Source organism: Engraulis encrasicolus, chromosome 19, assembly GCF_034702125.1.
Source record: "Engraulis encrasicolus isolate BLACKSEA-1 chromosome 19, IST_EnEncr_1.0, whole genome shotgun sequence".
Taxonomy (NCBI): Eukaryota; Metazoa; Chordata; class Actinopteri; order Clupeiformes; family Engraulidae; genus Engraulis; species Engraulis encrasicolus.
The window spans coordinates 42,319,770-42,337,586 of record NC_085875.1 but is presented as its reverse complement, the minus strand read 5'-3'; the positions used below and the strand labels follow the sequence as shown (position 1 = coordinate 42,337,586).

General features: G+C 44.6%; 2 protein-coding genes across 3 annotated transcripts in view; one reads left to right on the top strand and one right to left on the bottom strand.

Annotated features, from left to right (window-relative positions):
• Positions 1 to 799, bottom strand: part of runx2a (RUNX family transcription factor 2a) — a 68,502-nt gene extending 67,703 nt beyond the window's left edge. The window contains exon 1 of the mRNA XM_063184485.1: positions 224 to 799. The gene's annotated coding sequence lies outside the window, so the exon portion shown is untranslated. The remainder of the gene's footprint in view (positions 1 to 223) is intronic.
• The window catches only part of supt3h (SPT3 homolog, SAGA and STAGA complex component), a 146,344-nt gene that overhangs the window by 26,095 nt on the left and 102,432 nt on the right, over positions 1 to 17,817 (top strand). The gene's annotated exons all lie outside the window — the stretch shown is intronic.

Here is a 17,817-nt window from a genome sequence, read left to right as displayed (position 1 = left end):
TGCTACCTAGTGCTATAATTTTTTTGTGCAAATGACAGGGCATACAGTAAGCTCAGATGCCGAGTTCGTCTTGCTACAATTTTGAAATGAACATCCAGGTAAAAAAAAAAAGAAAAATCAACAAATCAAAACAAAACGAGCATGCGGTGCAAATATTGCATGGCGACTACTGAAAACTTTTCGCCGCATTGCTGTGTGTGGAGTGTGGTTAAATAGTACTTACTGGCTTGTTGGGGCGCTGTGACTGGGGTTGACCCGCGCTCATTAACCATTTAGGCCCCGGCTGCTCCCTCCCGTGGTCCTGGGGAAAAATCTCGCACCGCACTTGTGGTTCTGTGGTTGTTTGTGAGGGGAATGAAACATTCTCACCATCCAAAAACGTGTAAGCTTTAAAATGCGCTTTTTTTCCCTCGCAAAGTGCCGTTACTGGAGAGGCTGGGTCATGTGTTTTGTGACATCAGAGCACAGAAGTTAAGTGGGACAGCCTATCGTCTTCCCCTTTTTTTCCTCCCACTCTCTCTCTCTCTCTCCCTCTCTCCCTCCCTCTGTTTCTCTTTCCCTCTCTCTCTCTTGCCCTCTCTCTCTCTCTGTCTTGACACTGGTACAGCACTTCTTCCTGACATCCAGAGGGATGCAACTTCAGCGCTGTGAGTCAGAGAAGGAGTGCTCAAATGTTCACCAAAGCGCCCTCTCATTGGCAGCCTCAGCAGATGGAAAGCAGAGACTGTTTTTTCTGTCTCCCTCCTTCCCTTGCTCTCTCCCTCTTTCTCTACACTTCCCTCCCTCCCCCTCATTCTCCGTCCTTCCCTCCCCCTTGGCTCCTTCACATCTCTCTCTCCCGCTCCCTGTCCCTCCCTCTCTCTCTCTCTCTCTCTCTCTCTCTCTCTCTCTCTCTCTCTCTCTCTCTCTCTCTCTCTCTCTCTCTCTCTCTCTCTCTCTCTCAGTCCCCCTTTGTTTGCCTCTCTCCCTTCTTTCTGCCCTTCTTTCTGCCCCTCTTTCTCTCTCTCTCTCTCTCTCTCTCTCTCTCTCTCTCTCTCTCTCTGGTTGCTGCTGTCTCTCTCCGTCTTTCACTACTTTAATCCCCCCCTCTTTGTTATCGTATCAGTGGAGAGGCGGTTGGCACTCCTGCAGTGTCAAATTCTCAACAACTGTGATGATTAACAGTCAATTACAACTCCGGGCCACTGTGCTGCTCTACCAGCCCATATATATATATATATTCTTTTCTTTTTATTCCTTTTTTTATCTGGCTTCTTTCTCCCGTCTCATTTTCTATTTTTCGCTCACCAGCAGCTTTTGCAGTTTATTTCACTTTCTCCTTCACTCAAGAGAATTCAACATAATGAACTCTATATCTGTCTATCAGTGACCCTCCTATCAGTCCTTTACCTTTTCTATATCTGGCGGTTTTCTTCCTTGAGATAGGTTCTCCCCTGTCTGTCTCCACTTCACCTTGGCTGTGTGCCTGACCCCTGAGCCTTCTGACTCCCTCCCTGCTTGCTCTAAAACTCTTCTTCTCGCGGCCGTGTGTCAGTCCTGCCGTGCCGGTATCATGTACGGTGGAGCTCTTAAATCACGTCTGCCACCCGCTCACGCCAACCCTCAGCCTTCACTCCTCCACCCTCAGCCCTGAGCCGTGTCCACAGCACCTCTGTCTGGCTCTCCCCTGTGCAATGCCCTTTGCCCTGCCTTACCTTACCTTACCTTACCTTACCTTACCTTACCCAGCCTGTCCTTACTCATCCAGACCGCCAGTACGGTGTGAATGAGTGAGTGAGTGCCTCCACACTTGAACCAGGGTGATTCATCCTTCTGCCTCCCGCGCCTCAGCGGGCCTGGGGTTTTGGCCGGGATTAAGGCGGGGGGAGCAGGCCGGGGGTGTTGGCTGGTCTGTGAGTGCGAGCACGCGGCCCAGGTGTTCTCTAGTAGGTACTAGTACAGAGTACTCCATCATGTGCATTGGTAGTAAGTGTGCAGAAGGATGGCAATAAGTCATCTCTAGCAGTCTGATACAGTATGTTAGGATGTGTTGTGCTGTATGAACCACAGTGTTTTTTATACTAGTCCTATGTTTTCTTGATTGCAAGATGGTTGCTATTTTCAAGGTCTGGCTACTAGAAGCACCCTGGAAGTCGCATGGTATGTGTATGGAAGGAGAAAGAGAATGAAATGCCTCCTACTTTACCCTGCCTCCTATACAGATTCAGTATGTGCATTTTCAGTGTTAATGTATGCTGATGTTACTGCCAGTATCATAAGAAAAGAAATGGACTGACAGTCATGACAAGATAATTGTTTTACATTGGCTTTCCATTTTTGGTTATACTTAAAAAAAATCTATTTAATGATTATAGCATTGCTCCTCTATACCATGATATAAGCAGTGACCAGATCACCTCCATAAATTAAAGTCAGAACGTAGACACAATACACTCCATCATTACTCTTCATTCAGGAAGAGGTTGCTGTTTTTTTGCATAATTTCCATGAAGGGATGCTGTATGAATGGAAAAGCTTTAGACTTTTGTTTTGAAAAAAAGAAGTAGATCAATATAGAAATCATGGAAAGCCTGTGGCATGCGAGGATGTGGCTTTAGAAAAACAGGAAACGTCTACCCACAATGCAACATGGCTATGAACTCCTACTCTATAAAGTCGGCTGTCATCCTAGGCCTCAGAACAAAGTCAAAAACAGCCGGTGTGGGAACGCCGTGCCATACGTGCAGCGGATCAATTTTAAAGACAAGAGCCAGTTGAGTTCCTTCTGCTGAGTCGGGTCACCCTGTACCGTATTTAAAATAATGCCGCCATGCTGAAACTTTGTTAATATAGATTTCATTTGGGTGGAATATCTTTTTTTTTCTTCCTCCTCCTCCTCCTCCTTCTACTCCTTCTTCTTTCTCTTTCCCAGTATGTGGGTCTTTCAACATTATGCCTCTGAGCAACATTTGAAAGTTTTATCCTATAGTAAATATAGTTAAATTTTGGATGGAGGGCTGATTTTTTTTTTTTTAATGGACAAGCTCATTTTACTGTGATAGATTTACAATGTGTTGAAAGATGCTTCGGGGGGCACTGGCATCTCTTCCCTCCGCAGATTTCCTTTCACATTCATTGCTGTGTTGTTCTTCCTATCAATGGAGACCTGAGACAGACCAGTCTGGCTTTAGTATAGGCGAGCGACACACACACACACACACACACACACACACACACACACACACACACACACACACACACACACACACACACACACACACACACACACACACACACACACACACACAGTGTACGTTTGTGAAGTGAAAACTTCATTTGTGTACCACCACCCACCAATACACAACCACCACACACAGCAGAGGTCTGAGAAAGCGAGAAGGAGCTGGCGATAACATCTCGTGGCGATGGCAGTTTGGACAAACCTGAGGTGCCATGCTCTCTAATAGCACCCACCCCCCGCCCACCCCTTGTCCCTCTGCTGTGCTCTGGTCTTGATTATTTATCCCCTCTTTTATCCGCTCTCTGATGCAGGGCAATCTCTCTCTCTTTCACTCTATCTCCTCCTTTCTCCCCCCTCTCTCTCCCTCTCTCTCCCTCTCTCTCTCTCTCTCTCTCTCTCTCTCTCTCTCTCTCTCCCCCCTTTTCCCCGATCTCCCTCCGTCTCTCAGTATCACTCTCACTCACTTTCACTCTCTTTTTCTCTCTCTCTTTTGTCTTCTTCTTTCCATCTCTCTCTATCTGATTCTTCGCAACCACCTTGCTGCTATTGCCTGTCGTTCATATGAGAGTCGTGTGTGTGTGTGTGTGTGTGCCGACGTCGGGCCACAGCTGGGTGACAGACGGCTGTAGGCTGCGAGCGGTGGCGGCGGTAGTGTCTTGCTCTCTGTCAGGTTCACGCTGGTGGTCTCCTGGGGAGACGCTTAGCCTTGCCCTATCCCGCTCACAACCCCCCTGGAAGCCCGATTGTCAGTTTTTGTCTGTCTGTACTGTATGTCTACATACTGTACATGCATGTGTTTCTGCACGTATACTGTACATGTGCAGTATATATTTCATATTTCTGTGTGTGTGTGTGTGTGTGTGTGTCTGTGTGTGTCTGTGTGTGTCTGTGTGTGTCTGTGTGTGTGTGTGTTTGTGCGCGTGCGTGCCTGTGTGTGTGTGTGTGTGTGTGTGTGTGTGTGTGTGTGTGTGTGTGTGTGTGTGTGTGTGTGTGTGTGTGTGTGTGTGTGTGTGTGTGTGTGTGTGTGTCTGCCTGTGCTTGTGCGTGTGTGCGTGCCCAAGAGGAGCCCTTGCCTTTAGCTTGGCCCGATCTCCTCAGCAAGACCACACAGGACTTCGGCAGGGCATTAGAAGTTAAAACATTATTCCTGGCTGCTGCCGCGGCGTACATTAACGTTGCCCTGAGACGCCGTTCCCTGTGCTGGAGCCCGTAAAGGGCCAGCACGTACAGTATCAGGGAAACGAAGAGCTACAGAGGGGCATTATTGTTGATGTACGGCTGTATTCTTTGGATTAGATGAAGACACACATCCACACACAATCACGTTATGCTGAAGGTTCTGTTTTTTTGACGGATTAATTGCTGTTGTCCTATTGTGTTTATCGTGTCGTTATGTCTGTGTATTGCACAATGTTTCTGTATTGTTTCATTTTATTGTCACAAAGCTGCACTTCAGCAATATTTGGGTTTCCAAGTCAGTGAGAGCATGGCTAATGTCCTATGTGAACAGAACGGGTTTAGCAACAATAATATTCTACTGTAGAAGGGTGTCTATTGTTCTTTTGGAGTTAAGTCATTAAACCAAAACTGTATCCTCACTTTTTGAAAACTCCCATTAAAATGTTTGGTATTGGTTGTCTCGCTTTGAATACCCCCGTGTCTTTCTTGTGGTGCGGAGACCATGTTCTCAGCTTTTTTTGGGGTGTTTCAGCATGGTGGAAAAATAACACCAAACTGCTCATAGCCAGGGAAATGTTTAATACCAAGTGGCGTTCTTACAAGTCAAACAGGCATTAAAAATAGACCGTGAAATTTGAAATTGCAACTTGCAGAATAGGATTATTGGACAGGACTACAATGACTGTGTTTAGAGAGAAAATATGGTGTATGGGCGTCGGTGGCTGACTATTTCAAATTGCGACCATTTCTTTATTTCTTTATGTCTTTTTACAGTAATTAGGAATATAGTGCATATTTTAAGCCTGTTGAGCTTCAAAGACTAGGGTCTCACGCAGTGACTTACACAAACTTAAAATGTTGAAATTAGATCAAATGTTGAAATTAGATCAGACCACACCAACGTTTTTTTTTTTTACGACTTTATTGATGATAGCACAGTTTGAGAGGTGGACAGGAAGCGAATGGGGAGAGAAATGAGGAGGGGTCGGCAAAGGACCCGGGCTGGGAATCGAACCCGGGTCGGCCGCAAGGCAGACAAGTACCCTACCAGTTGGCCACGGCAGGGCCCACACCAACGTTTTTCAGTGAACAACTATTGTTCTTCCTGGTCTTTGTGTGCCAATGCTACACTTACTGTAAGGATTATGTTGTGCCCATGAGAGAGAGAGAGAGAGAGAGAGAGAGAGAGAGAGAGAGAGAGAGAGAGAGAGAGAGAGAGAGAGAGAGAGAGATGGAAAGACAGAGAGGAGAAGGCAAAAAAGAGAGAGCGACTGGCCTGCTAGGGCTGTGCTGTGACGTACAGTCTGATCTTGACGTGTGTACTATGTGTGCACTGTACAGTCAGTGTATTGACGTCTTCTGGGCCCAGCCATAAGTGCTTGATCATGCTTGGCGCTCCTTTCGCAATGCCCCGCTAGCTGGGTTGACGCTCTGCGGCTCAGGGCCCATGGCGAGCATGGCAATTAAAGCGGCGCAGCCTGTCATTTGGGCCAATCATCACGGCTCTCTGGCCGAAGCCGGTTCTCAAGGCCTAAACCCTGAGACTAACCCCGCTAACCCTCGCTGCTGCTGCTGAACGCTCACGCCGCTCTCACAGGGATCTAGCAGAGGTCATGACTCATGCCCAGCTGCGAGGAGATGAGCTCTCTCTTTGTCTGTCTGTCTATCTGTCTATCTGTCTGTCTGTCTCTCTGTCTTTCTGTCTCAAAATGTCTGTTGGTCTCGCTCTGTCTCTCTATCGCTCTGTGTATTGCCTTCTCTCTCTCTCTCTCTCTCTCTCTCTCTCTCTCTCTCTCTCTCTCTCTCTCTCTCTCTGTCTCTCTCTCTCTGCCTGTCAGACACCATCACTGTCTCTCTACAGTATATCCTTCTGTCTCTATCGCTCTTTCTCTTTTCTGTCTCTCTACTTTTTCTCTGTCTGTTTACTATTTTTCTCTGGCACACCATCTCTGTCTGTCTCTATATCCTGTCTCTTTCACACACACTCTGTCTCCCTGCCAGTCTATCTTTATATCCATCACTGTCTGACTATGTGTATGTCTCTGCCTGTCTGTCTCTAGTTCTATATATTGGACGCCATTACATTTTAAATATAGTCAATGACCTTTTAATGCCGCCTATAACTGTATTCTATGACCCCACCCCCAAAACCACACACACACACACTCACACACATGTGCACGCACAAACAGTCACACGCGACATGCACGCGCATGTACACACGCACGCACTCGCACTCACACACACGCACACACGCACACACGCACACACGCACACACGCACACACACACACACACACACACACACAGAGACATAGTGCATATCAACACTATACTCTCTGAGGCCTTTTATAGTGTCTCCCCTACCTGAAAACGTTCCAGAACAATATAGCATTCATGCACACATGGAGAGAAAGAAACCCAGTTTGTAAGTCATTGACGAGCAGGGAGCAGCCTTTTGCCATGAACAATACAGGACACAATGCAGACTTTGTCCGACTTGCCTTTTGTGGATTTGGGAAGAAGCCTTTCATGTTGGCCCATCGGCATACTCAAATGACTTGCACAAGCCATGGAGTTCAATCTTCACCCAGTCGCTCGCAATTCAATATTGCTTTGAGGAATGGAAGTCTAAAATTATAGCATTTAGAAAAATGTTTTTCTCATATTGGAGATTATCCACCGACTGCCTCAGAACGTTCCTCTCGTCGTTCTCTTTTTACCCTCTCCCTGCTTGTCCCGTTTTAGAAACCATTACCCACAAATCTCTTTTGGAATACTGTTTTGCAGCGAGATAGTTCTTTTGCCATGACATACACATGCCCCATCGATTAAATGGATTTCGTTATTGAATGACATTTTATTCAGGGTTGGGGTTCCTTGATTTGGAATGTGGTGTAGATTCAACCCAAATTGTTTTAATATGGCTCGTCTAGAGACTTGGTGTGTTCTCTGGGACATGGTTTGTGTGCAATAGAAATACATGGTCATTGTATTTTAAGAAATGCTGTTGATTCATTGATGACTTATGAACTAAGGACAGCAAAGATTTTTTTTTGCTCTGTTGCGCTGTGTGTGCCTGTATGTGTAATCGATTTTGATGAACGGAAGTGATTCACCCTACCACGGAGCGCTGAGATACTGCAAAAATGTGTGTGTGTTGTCACAAACTCATCCTTGAAGACGTGACTTTCCTGATTCTAGCATAGCAGGAGCCAATGCATTGTGATCTTGAGATTTGACAGGACAAGTTGATGTTTATCTCAGAATGTCCAGTTATTTTAGAATCTAAACTTTGACTCATGTCCCACAATGTACAATGCAGCCAAACTGACATTCACTGAAATTGAAGTCTGAATGGAGGTGGGTGTGTGGCTGTATGTTGTGATGATATGTATTTTTCAGGTGTTCAGACGTCTCAGACACACATTGTGTAGGATTAAATGCATATTGTGAGTTGACAAGATGCCAGTGTTTCTAGCTGTGGAGCAGCCCCGCCCACACACCAAATTATAGCGTAGCCCTTGCTACTCCACGGCGTCCAAACACTATAGTGTACACAGAGCCCTATCTATATGTTTTGTTTACACAGAGTATTTCAGTTCAATGTTTATCCTTCCCCACTTGCTGAAATGTCAACTTCAGAAATTGGAAAGAAAAGGCAGTGTTTTTGGGAAGAAACGGTAAAGTACTTTGTGTGTGTGTTTGCATTTCGTGTGTGTGTGCGTGCGTGTTTGTGTGCGTGTGCGTGTGCGTGTGCGTGTGCGTGTGTGTGTGCGTGTGCGTGTGCGTGTGCGTGTGCGTGTGCATGTGTGTGAAGTGACAGCACATCACAGCACAGCACATCATGTAATGACACTTCATCTCACAGACTGGTCTCGGTTCAAGCACACGGACGATCTGTCTTTCAGTATGATTAAATCCATGCAGTGAGAGAGAGAGAGAGAGAGAGAGACACAGAGAGAGACACAGAGAGAGACACAGAGAGAGACACAGAGAGAGACAGAGAGAGAGACAGAGAGAGAGACAGACAGAGAGAGAGAGAGAGAGATGACCCTTCCAATGGTGGGATATTAAATCAGGAGACGGCGTAATCGAATGAAATTTGAAAGGCCGTAGTCGATCTCGACAGTGTTCTCATTCACACATCAAACTCAACACACACACACACACATATACACACACACACACACACACACACACACACACACACACACACACACACACACACACACACACACACACACACACACACACACACACACACACACACACACACACACACACACACAGCGTATGCTCTCTACATGCAAACGCCGGTCAAACAGAACTCGTGCGGAAGCAATTACTTCAGTCATTTTGTTGTGTGTGTGTGTGTGTGTGCGCGTGTGTGTGCGTGTGTGTGGGGGGTGTTCATAAAGACCCTCTATGAGGCTTAGCTGCTCTCCAATGAATCCAGAATTGCATGTGGACCTTTATTGTTATTACTCTGACTATCAATCCTACAGAAAGATGGTGTGACTGACTGCATTTTCCATAACTTTAAAAGCACTGTGATTAAAAAAATCCCACATGGTTGTCCCTACAGTTACATGCTTTTTTTGTTTTGATGTCTAATTGCTTGCCTTTTTCAATAGGCCCACTGGCCCTCAGTTGTGGTCAGGCACTCCAAGAGGATGAAAAGCAACGATGCAGAGCACACCAAACTCACAAATATTTTAGAGGACATTATCGTGTTTATGCTGTTTTAAATTAGTACAATCATGGGCCCTGGCCTTTGTCTTTTTGGGACTTTTTTCGTGGATCGTTTTTTATTCCTATTTCTTTTCTCCCCGCTCTTGTTTGACATAGCAGTAAATGGCCACCCCATTTGTCAACAGCCAAACACAGCAAAACCACCCAGTCATTATTTAATTTTAATCTGTTTTTCTGGCTGTTTCCACGCCCCTATCTGTCATTGAATCCATTACAAAGCTCAGTAAACACACACAAAATAGCTTATATGATCAGTCCAAAACTGGTTTCAACTTGAATACAGTAATCATATGCTCAGCATCCTTTTTTTGTACTAGAAAAGGCATGACAAGTTATGATGCTTTTTGTTTTGTTCAGATTGGCCCGCCCATCTATGAGCCATGCTGATATTTACACTGCCCAGGTGTTTGCTCACTCACGACACTATTTTTGTAGTGACTGCTCATGTGTTGTGTCTCTAGTCTGGGAGAGGTCCCGCTCTCCCACTGATGAAACTTTTCAACAGACTTGCCCAATGTGTCGTTCGAGGTTTCTCAACCTTTTCCCAAATTGGGGCCCACTTGAAATTTTCACAATTATTCATTGCACACCTCTGGCCCAGTATGCGATACACACCTCAAATAAATAGTCAACAGCAACATAGACACACATAGATTTTTAGAAAATGATTTCAAGTCCCACTTGGAATACCTACGGCACACAGTTTGGGAATCACTGATGTAGTGTAGTGTGGATGGACTATACTGGTTATAGGCATACACTGAAGGGATTCAGGAAAAGAGTGGAAAGGTGTGAAATGAAACAAGTAAACAAGGTCGTAAGAGTTTACAAGTCTAGAATAAGGTTGTGTATAGTACTGTAAGTATGTGGTCAGACATTAGTTTGATTCGGGTGAGTTAGTGGGACTATGGCTGTCTGGGTGTCTGTCTATCGATCTATTTCTGGACCCCATGCTCTCAGCCATCTTAATGCCCTCACTCATTTCTATTTTTTTTTCTGTTGCAGTCTGGATGGTAAGAGACTTTAAAACCGTTAGTGGGTGAGGTATTTAAACAGATTTAGGAGTCCCTCTCATGCCTCAGTGTATCTCACTTTTTAAAATTACAGGCTTGACTTGCAAATATGTAGACGTGTTTATTGGCAATAGTTTGAATGATAGTGGCAGATGACTGGGCTGTGGTCAGGTGGTGTCTAGCGCGCGGGCCGGATCGGAGCTGTTGACACTTAAGTTTCTCCAAGGTGTTTATTATGAAAGCACATTCTTGTTTTTCTGCGTGAGTTTCAGACGTTTGGGTGTCATAGCCTGTTGCCATGGTTTGCACGCCTCTTTAATCTGTTTGCTGGGCAGTGTTTATTATCACTTCGTAGTCTCTCTCTCTCTCTCTCTCTCTCAGAGTTAGGGAATCGATGGTAAAGCAAAAGTATTTCAACCTCGACGGTACGGCAGTAGCAGCTTTGCCTGTTGAAGCTAAACCACATGCGTGCCTTATGTCATACGGTACAGCCTGTGGTGTGAGTGTAGCGTGTGTATAGACATGTGTGCATGTGATTCCTTTCAGCATGAGAAATGCATTAGTTGCTTATTTTTATGATCTTTCTCGTAATGGTCTTCATTATCAATTTATAGACTGACTCCTGGCCAAATCGAAGAACTCACAAACTATGTTGAAAATATAAGCCTTGAAAATAAAAATAAATGAAAAGCACAAACAGCAGTCACACAGTACCAGTGACACCACATAAAACACTGATTATGTACAGCACTATAGCAGGGATTGTTTATCAGATTTGCATGATTCTGAGATTTATCATCGTCTTTCAATCTCCTCACAAACTTCAGTCCAGTGCACCATACAGTCAGACAATGACACTGCGCTTATATTGTAAGTGGTAGTTTCATCATTTTTTGTAATGTTGTATTAAAAAGTCATTGCACATACTACTATAGTAAAGGCAATATGAAGAAGCGTCCAAGTATCTGATCAGTGTTTTGTCATTTTGGCCTCCTCCACACAGTCCTGTTTTCTCTGGGAAGTCAGCCGTGTGTGAGTGAGTCGAGTTCAGCATGGCTCCTCTCCGCCTGCCATGTTCCTTCTGCAGTGGCTTGGGCTAATGTAATTCAGAGGCCCCGCATTAACATGTGGTAGTGTTCAAGGGGGGACCACACTTCAGTGTAATTCAGGTCTCCCCCTCTCTCCTCCTCCTCCTCCTCCTCCTCCTCTTCCTCCTTCTTTCTCCCTTATTCTCCCCTTCTTTCTGCATTCTGCCTCCCCGCCTCACTGCCGGGTCTGGGAGCACTTCGAGGTTTTGGCAGGTCTCGCGTCGTTTTTCAGAAGCTACGTTTCTGGCAGGCCTTCTGAGCGCGCCATGCCAAAAGCGTTCACTCTTAATGAAAGTGGATAGCGCCTTGTAAATAGTAGGCAGCCATAACGACCAGGTACAGTAGGCGATTTTGATGTCGGGGAGCCCCGGACCTGGTTTGAGTTTTGCCTGCTTGACCCCTGTAGCGAACATGCCTGCATGTATATTCCCAACGTGGAAAACACGGTTCGGATCCTGAGCGGGAGCAGGGGAGACTAAGTCGGTCAGGGGAATTCCATTCATCATGAGGTCAATATCATAACAGTGCACCCGTTAACCCTTTGACTGAATGGGCCTATTTTATGTAATATGTGTGTATTGACCTCGGTTTATTGTGGCAAAGCAGTGGAATAACATATTCTGCCGATGTGGCGTCAGCATCGATGTCTGAATGGAGCCACAAACTACTGTGATGAGGTTTGGAATTATCCTACATAGCTTCTGGTTCACCAGGAAAGTTTGGAATAGCTAGGACTACAGATGATGATGCAATTCAAAACGTGTTGGGCACACTCTATTGATGAAGACCCCACTTAATTATCAGTTTAATAGGCTGGGCCATATGTAGATTTCAATGTTAAGCCAGGTTACTCAGAAATACAGTTATTTTCGGAATGCAAACGGAATGTATTGTTAGTGTTAGATCATTGGAGGACTTTTTTTGCTGAAATAATAGTTTTGGTATTGCTGTGGTAAAGAGGATATGCATCTACTTAGTAGAGATGGTCACTAGACAAAAAATGTGTGCAATTTTTGACCTGGTAGCACAACTGCAGTATCTCCTTCTGGTTGGCATTACTTGATATTAGTGAGAATTAGAGGAAATGTTGGTGGCTTTGGTTGAGGTATTGTGAGACATCTCTCTGGGTTTTACGTCTCTTTGAAGCTGAGTTCATGCCTTGAGTGATGTGTGTATGCATATCCTGTGTACACTGTGAGGAAGTCGGGTGAAATCAAGCCTGTGAGAAGGAGAAGGGGAACCTTAAGAACACATTCCATCCAGGTGTCTGCTTTGACGCAGTTTCCAAACTGCAACAGACACAGTTGATTGGAGTCCACTGGATTGTGGATAATTTACACGTACAACAGAAGGTTATCCCTGCGCCTGTGCGTTGGCGAGTATGCTTTGGCAATCCATCACAGCCCTGCCCCACTGTAAATATTACTCAAACGTGAATAATATTTGAGTGAGAATACGGTTCTTTATTGGCGTTGGCATAATTTAGGCATTTTTAGTGGCTGTCGGGCACGGCACCAGTCCCTAATGTTTCAAAGACGGTGGTCCTCCCAAAAGAGACGGAGGGGCAGCACCTCTGGGGGCGACTCAAAGTGCTGGCACGCGGAAAACGCCAAGCGCACTGAATCTTTATGAACTTCAATAAAATAAAGTTAATCATTTAAAGTCTGTCTCGAGGATTTATTTGAATCAGTAGGGTTCGCTATGGGAAGTGTGTTTACAATAGTGGGTATATTTTTTCATAACATGACGCACAAATCCTTATTGCACATGAATCATGCTCTAGTGCTGGTGGTACTACACTGCAGTAGGCTACATGTACTGTTGCCTCGCTTTAAACCTGACCCATCTTGCTCCATCTTCACACAGTCCAGTAGATCTTACTGTTATAACTAACTCACTCACTGTCATTGACATCTATAGAAGTCTTGGGGGTCAAGTCTTAAACTTTGTGTAAAAATTTCAGGCTTCCACACATAGAGGAACTTTGATTGGGGAGGTACTGACGTAGGCAGATAACCGACATTTCTTTGGGTCTTGAAAGAACACTCAAAATTCTGCAAGACTTATGGCAGTAGGGCTCTTTGTTTTGAAAATTGCTGGCAGTCAATGAGTTAATAATCACCTGTTGTTACTCTTCCTCACTCCCCTTCCAGTGGGATTAACCTTACAAGTTACATTTTGATATATACAGACTACCAGTTTCAAGTAGAAAGCAGTGGTGTATAGTGTATGCCACCAGATGCAACTTGTACCTGCTTCTGAAGTGAAAGTACAGTATTTGAAGAGTTTTCCACCATTATTTATGTATCCACCATTTTTTTTTTGCATTTTATTATTGGAAATGACTTCAGAAGTCCTATCATCTATGTGTGAATTCTTGTCATTCAAATATTTTGAGAACACACTTTTTAAGCATATATAAAATGCGTTTTGCAATGCAATGCAATGGAATGCCCAATGCGAAAATGTACATTTTCCAAAATGTTCCAAAATGGATACACACTATTTTGCAATGAAACTCTTCCATTTGTGTTTCAAAAACCATAGCTCAGATTTTCAGCATCAGCTGCATCCGTCTTGGAGAGTGGAAATGCCTTGAAGAAAAAAAAACTTGTCACACATTTAAATGTCACATTGGTGTTAAATCCTTTTGCGGTATCATGGTATACATGGGTCCCATATCTTGTTGCAGAAAACATCTCCAATATTGTATATAACCATTTCAACCTTATGGATTCAATGTTGTTCTGGACGTGAATTCAACAAATTGTCTTTACTATAGGCCTAGTGTTGACAGGCCCAGTTGTTGGAGCCTGTCAGAAGCAACAAAAAATCAGATGGTTCCTTGTGTCATTTTGGAGTCCAGGATGATCACATACAAAACCACTGTGGGATGTCGAGGTGAAATCTGTACTCAATGTGGAGAGAGACGATGTCTTGGCATTAAATTGAAGGAATAATGTGAATCCTGGTGCCACACAAGGCCAGAAAAGGTTATATAATTCATCACTCTGCGGAGAAATAAATAAATGCCCCAAAGCTGCAATGTCAGCTCATTAACTTGCTAGTGGAATAACGGAAGCTGCAAGCCATTTTACAGCAGTCTTTAGCATGGTTTAGATTTAGCAGCCGTCAGTCACCATCATATGGTCTTCGGTAGACACAGCTATATTACAAAAAAACGTCTCCAAAAGAGGGAGTAAAGAAGGAGGAAGGGGAAAAAAAACATGATTGAAATTTAATCAGAATCAGCTGAGTGACTTTGCATCAAATTAAATCCACTCCGACATCTTGAAGACAGGATGTTGTAACGGCCATCACAATGTTTTTTAAGTGATATTAATAATTGGCCACATCATCCAGCGTGGTGCCTGCTGCTGGTGTGGTAATGATTACAAGGAGCCAGCTCCAGGAAGACAGCTCGTATGCAGCTCCGCTCTGCTGGGCTACAAGGATGGCAGCAGCAGCCAGAAGTCAGAATCCAGCAGCAGCCACCTCCACATCGGTGCCAGACCTTCCACCAAGCTGCAACGAACGAATGCGTAGTAGCATAATGGCCCGCTTGTCATAGGAGTTGGCTGCATGGCACATGTTTATTTCTGCTACCTAAGGATAAAAACTGCTGTCAAAATAAGTGACTTGGACTTGATTTTTAAAGGGACGTTTTCTCTCTCTCTCTCTCTCTCTCTCTCTCTCTCTCTCTCTCTCTCTTACTCTTACTCTTACTCTTACTCTCTCACTCACTCTTTTTTTTGTTCATGGTCATGGCAGCTCAAGGGCAGCGATTAAGCCAAGAAGCTTGCATGATTGCTACTAGCTGGGATTTCAAAGGAGCAGAAATATATACAGGTCCTAATGAATTGAGTCTGGTAATATTCATCCTGAGCTTCTCCTGCAGGGGCTAAATGAGGGATGCGGTCGGAAGGATCCTACTCCAAAGTTAACTGAGCGCTGTTTAATCAGTGTCAGAAAATAGTTTGTATTAGACCTCTTCTTGGGAATTGCTTGAATTTCTGGACAGTGAAAACAGTGTCGGACATATTACGGCAGATTTGTTTTAAAGCGAAGAATGTACTCGTGCGGAAAAGTGTGGAAATGTAAGCAGCGTAGCGTACTGTAGGTTGAATCTGTTCTACGGTTGAAGCAATTAAACAGATTTTGTGGGCTGCTACTTGTATTATTTTTGATTCCCTGCTGATTCTGTCCAAAGATGTCTCACCCGTGACTCTGAAAAAGCAGCAGTGTGTGCCTGAGGTTTTGGATGAGGTGTTTCACGAGTTGACAAATGTTATGTTTGGCGTTGAGGTATAGAGGGTAGCTGTCATAGCCAACTAACATGTTTCAGATATTGCCCACTGTGTGGGCGACAACTACTATCCTGATGACTGTTTTTAGAAATTGGCTGGAAAATGTTATAAAAATGTGAAATATTATAGTTGTATGAAGTAATGGTGACCAGACTAATCCTAATTAAATTGATTCTCTTTTATAGTGCTTCTAAGTATAGAAATAAATGCATTTCTTACCTCTGAAAACATCATATCTACTCTAAAGCCGGGCTCAAACTACACGACTATCGGCCCGATTCTCGGCTGAAAACCCTCCTTACGACAATCGGTGGAACTTTACCCCCCAGGACCATTGCAAGCGATTGTCGGGCAAGATTTCCTCTTCTTGTGCGATGTTCTAAGATAGAATTTTGGCAGCTGAAAGAGTCGCCGATCGCAAATCGTAGGAATCAAAAACTGTTTGATATTTGCAACTGGAAATAGAACATCGGGCATTGTCTCTGTGTTTGCGATCAGGGATAAGATTGACAGTTGCGATTCTGCGGTGCACCCTGACGTCAAAATCGGACACAAAATCGGGAGTCGTGTAGTTTGAGCCTGGCTTAAGTCATTCTCAATGAGGCCTGAGTCAAATCTGCAGTATACATTTTCTGTGGAATGCTGTTTGGTTGTCTCAAGTTGACTCTCAGTCTCAAGATTTCAGGATCTGCTTCTGTATAATGCAGTTCAAAGCGCAGTTTGAGGCTCCCTCTGTCTTTTTTGTGGCTACACTGAGATGCTTTAAGTTAATGAGACATCAATATGCTGTGACTGTCTGTAACGTGAGCTCACCGGCTGCATCTCCAGAATGTGACACCTCTGGGCCATGCTGGTGTGTGTGCGTTTGTGCGTGCGTGCGTTTGTGCGTGTGTGCATGCGTGCGTGCGTGCGTGGGTGAGAGAGAGAGAGAGAGAGAGAGAGAGAGGTGAGTAGGGGGGAAATAGAGCAAGGGCGATGGAGAGAGAAATTGAAAGAGAGGGAGAAATATGGAGAGAGACAACGAGAGAGATACACACAGATAGAGATGGAGAGATCAAGATGGGGCAGAGGAGAGAGAGACAGAGAGAGAGAGAGAAAGAGAGAGAGTAATGAAGTGGTAGAGAGAGAGAGAGATAGAGAGAGAGAGAGAGAGATGCAGTGGTGTGGTGCGGGCTGCATGTGGGGGCTGTGGAGGCTGACATGACGTGGTGCTGATGCTTGGTCAGATCGGTAATGAGAGGCTGTCTGAGCTGAAGAATGAGCTCACCAGACACTCTCCAGCCCTGCCCTACACACTACGCTGCCAGAGTGGGCTCTGCTGGTGTGTGTGTGTGTGTGTGTGTGTGTGTGTGTGTGTGTGTGTGTGTGTGTGTGTGTGTGTGTGTGTGTGTGTGTGTGTGTGTGTGTGTGTGTGTGTGTGTGTGTGTGTGTGTGTGTGTGTGTGTTTGTGTGTGTCTCTCTCTCTCTGCGTGTGTGTGTGTCTCTCTCTCTCTGCGTGTGTGTGTGTCTCTCTCTCTCTGCGTGTGTGTGTGTGTGTTAAGCCAGTGTGTGTATTTTGCGTCAGTATATAATCCTTAAAATAAAAGTTTAAGCCTAAACAGATTTGCGTGGCGCGTCAACGCGCAGGATTTTGTAGCTTTTGGTCTCGCAGCATGCGTAATAGCATGCACAATGGTGTTAAACCATCCTGTAATTTTGCATATGACAAGAACACTTGGCAAAAGGGGATTATGTAAAGAGTTCTTTAGTTTTCCTTTTTTAATCGGACTTGGGTGTGGCACAAATGGCTAGGGTTACCCTACTGTTTCACCGTGGACCCGGATTCGATTCTGACCTGAAGTCCTTTCCAGATCCTTCCCATTCTCTGGTCCACACCTTTCTGTTACCATCTTATATTATCCTGTCCATTAAAGACAAAAAAGCCTCTAAAAAGCTTTTTTAAATCCTCCTTATTTATTTTTTAAATGAGAAATTCTCAGCAGGATTGGAGATTATTACACAAAAATACTACTTCTACTACCTACTACTGTAAGCGTAAGCGTATGAATATAATCACTCTGTCACACTGCACTGAGGTGCACCTTAATCAGCCTTATCATGGTGTTCCAAAGTGTGAATTTTCATCGACTTTCAAATCTCGTTCCGAGATGTTGGTCTGACCAAGAAGATAACGAATAACGTAATGGCCTGGTTAACCCGCCTCCCTCGGTTTGCCACTGGTCGAGGCCAGAAAAGTCCAAAGTTTAAACCTTTTCT